Source organism: Octopus bimaculoides, chromosome 8 (assembly GCF_001194135.2).
Source record: "Octopus bimaculoides isolate UCB-OBI-ISO-001 chromosome 8, ASM119413v2, whole genome shotgun sequence".
NCBI lineage: Eukaryota > Metazoa > Mollusca > Cephalopoda > Octopoda > Octopodidae > Octopus > Octopus bimaculoides.
In genome coordinates, this window is record NC_068988.1 from 78,484,005 (window position 1) to 78,487,451 (window position 3,447).

The window sequence follows — 3,447 nt, forward strand, 5'->3', positions numbered from 1 at the left end:
ACTGATTTCAAAACTACAAATTATTACTCCAGATTGATAGCGATATTTTTGATACACACAGAACAAAAAACAGTAGAGAAGAGTAAAAAAGCTGATGATCAGAATAGAGTATTCTTTACTCTTAACTGTGAAACGATCGTACTAAATTAACTAAAGGCAGGTGGTTTTTTACTCTTCTCTACTGTTTTTTGTTCTGTGTGTATCAAAAATATCGCTATCAATCTGGAGTAATAATTTGTAGTTTTGAAATCAGTAGTTCTTTGACTGCTATTTCTGAATTCTCAGTATGTTGGAGAAGCAGGTTACTGTCAATCCCTATATATTTATGATTATACATATAGGTAGGTAGATGATACTTTTTTCAACCTACTCCACCCAATTACCTCACTGACGACTGCCATTAATGGAGGTAGCGTGAATTATTCATGAGCTTATTAGTTTCACACTAAATACATGTCTGATCCAAATGGAATGTTAAGCAGGCTGTCACCACAAACATTTTGAGAAGAGCGTCCTCTCTCTCCCTCTCTTCCACCTTTTTAGAGGCTATCTATCTATCTATCTATCTATCTATCTATCTATCTATCTATCTATCTATCTATCTATCTGTCTGTCTGTCTGTCTGTCTGTCTGTCTGTCTGTCTGTCTGTCTGTCAATTTGCCTGCCAATCTACCTACATACATACGAATCTGCTATGTAGTTGTGTATGTCTTTCTTTTTTTTCGATCTTTTTTATTTCCCAATTGCCTTCTTTCCCTCTTCTTCCCTCTCCCATGTTAAATTTACTTCTCCCTCAGTCTTTCTCCTATTTTCGTTTCATGTACAACACGTTTGTTCATATTTTATATAGTAATTTATATCTCTCTTCCACATCCCTCTTTTCATACAAGCCCTCACATACATACATACATACATACATATATTTATATGCGTGTATGTGTGTGTGTGTGTGTGTGTGTGTGTTTATGTGTGTTTGATCTAAGATATTTTATTTTAGAGCAATTTCAAGAATAACAACAATAGATTTACAGATGAAGAAAGTCTGGATTGAAATTAGAATCAAATTTATTATAAAATTTATTTACTTTTGGGCTTCAAGTTTCGCTTCATGGTTTATTCTACCAGTGAAGAAAATTATCATTACTGTTATTATTATTGTTGTTGTTATTATCATTGTTGTTGTTGTTGTTGTGGTGGTGGTGGTGGTGGTGGTGGGGCTGGGGGTGAGGGAAAAATAACAGAAAAGTTCTTGAACACTACTGCAACTGTTAAAGTTGTAAGTACAAGTTGCTGTATTTTTCATTCTTTTGTGAGTCAAACAAAAATTGATAAAGGATTTCAAGCATGAGAGAAACGCATTTAAAGGTAAATGAGGAATGGTGAGCAGATGAAGTGATAAAACAAAGAACAAATTTATAAATAAAAAGAAATATAAATAAACTAAAGGTGGATTAAGGGTGAATCTCTATGGAATTAAACAGAGATAACCCCCCCCCCAAAAAAAAAAACTATATATTTAATGTGACTTATTTGTGTGTATATTTGTTTATGTGTGTCTCTCTGTGTGAATGTAGTGCGTGGCTTAGTGTGTATATATGCACGTATGCATGTATGTATGTATGTATGTATGTATGTATGTATGTATGTATGTATGTATAATCAGGTGCATGTAGGCATACATGCATGAGAGAGCATTTGTATATAAATACGTTTGTATGTGATTGTGAAACTCTGTTCTTTACAACTTTATTAACAAAGCATATCACTCTACCTTCACTATTCGAGTACTATCTTTTCCATCTTGTTTCACATTTATATGCTTACTCTGGTGTGTATATATATATATATATGTGTGTGTTTGTGTGTATGCCTTTTATCTTTTATCTTTTATCTTTTATGGGTTTCAGCTCGAGGCTGAGGCCATGCTGGTGTACCGCCTGTACTACATCCAGGGATTTTCCTAGTATTACCTTTAGTGAAGAAGCGAGTTGGACGTTGCCGCTCTTCTTTGTACCTCCTGCCGCCATGTAGGTTCGTCGGGAATTTCAGATAAAAAGCTGCCCAAGCGTTTTTTGAAGACTTCCATGTCTACACCTCGCAGATCCCTGATATTCTGTGGTAGGGCATAAAAAAGTTGCGGTCCTTTGAATCCCAAGCTATTACAATATTGGGTTCGTATCCTCGATGGAGAAGATGGGACCTTTGGTCCTGTGCAGTGCCGTCCAGTTCGGCGATTGTTGTAGATTTCAATTCCCAAATTTGGAGCCGGACTCTCCATTATCTTCCACATGTATAGCACTGCATATCTCTCTCGTCTCCTCTCCAGGGTGTAGAGTTCCAGTTCCCCGCTCAATCTCTCCCAGTAGCCCATGTGTTTTACTGAGTATATCTTCTTCGTGAAGTGACGTTGGATCGCTTCTAGTTCCGCAATTAGTTTTACACTCTGTGGGGACCACAGCGGGAGCAGTAGTCCAGACAACTGAGGACGAAGCTTCTCCAAAGCAGAAGCATTGTGTCTCTGTTCCTGATGGATCTAAGGATCCAACCTGCCACCCGCCTGCATAGTGTTGCCATCCGAACAATCTGCTCATGGAAAGTTGCATCGTTGTGAATTCCGAGGCCACGCATCGACTCTAATTCTGTGATTACATTGACTGGGATTAGAGTGCACCGACTCTAATTCTGGGATTACATTACCTGCTGGTCTCGTGTACTTCAGCTGCAGTTTGTTGGTGGGCTGATAGCGGAGTGCTTGAAATAATATGCAGTTCACTGCATATTATTATTATTATTACTATTATTATTATTATTATTATTATTATTATTATCATTATTATTATTATTATTATTACTACTACTACTACTACTACTACTACTACTACTACTACTACTACTACTACTACTACTACTACTACTATTATTATTATTATATATTACATATATATGCAGTTCACTGCATATTATTATTATTATTACCATTATTATTATTTTCAGTAGTTTTATTTTTATAACGTGCTTTCACTTACCTACCAAGCGCAGCTCTATGCGCCTTGGGTATGTGCTGTGGTTTGCTGTGGTGCTCTTATGTTTACTGTATTGAAAGTGTTTTGCGTAGAATGTGTGCAGTACCCAGTAGTGCAATTTTCTGTATGTTATATATATTTGTAAGTCCTGGTGTTTTTGTTATGAATATTTTTTTATTATACCTAAGGCACCTACTATGATAGGAATTGTTTCTGTTTTTAGATTCCACATTCGAGTTATCTCTATTTCCAGGTCTTTGTATTTTGAAAGTTTTTCCATTTCTTTTAGAGAAACGTTGTCATCTGCTGGTATTGATACATCAATTAGAAAGCATTTTTTTTCTTCATGATCTTTGACAACTATATCTGGTCTATTTGCCTTAATTTCTCTATCCGTGTGTATTGGCATATCCCAGAGTATGG